Consider the following 476-nt stretch of genomic DNA (forward strand, 5'->3'; position numbering starts at 1 on the left):
TTTGTTTGTTTGTTTGTTTTCAGACTGGGGAGCAGCCTAACTCAGTAATGTGCTGAGCATGCAAGTATTTTGCATGAAATACACAGATTTAAATAACTTCACCAAAAACCACGAGAATCCAGCTCCAGAACATGAATAACTTTTCCCAGAGAGAACTGAACTCTCAATCCCAGAAAAATAAACTTATACAGACAGGCTTTCCTCCTCTGTTCTCTTTTCCTTGTTCCTACTTTTTCTCAGGACATCTAAAGACACCCTCATGCCCATGCCGTGGTGTCTTTTCTATAGCAAATTAACTGATCCCAGATAATTTTCTTCTTTAAAAAGAAAAATATCCACAGGAGTCGAGATGCCAGTATAAAGCTGCTCAATCTGATTTTCTCAATATTTAAGCAAGCAATATTTCCAAAGTGAACAACCTCCTTCCACCATTCCGACAATAAGGAGATTCAAGAATCTGACCATGAATTTCTGGG

Source organism: Microtus ochrogaster, linkage group LG4, assembly GCF_000317375.1.
Source record: "Microtus ochrogaster isolate Prairie Vole_2 linkage group LG4, MicOch1.0, whole genome shotgun sequence".
Taxonomy (NCBI): Eukaryota; Metazoa; Chordata; class Mammalia; order Rodentia; family Cricetidae; genus Microtus; species Microtus ochrogaster.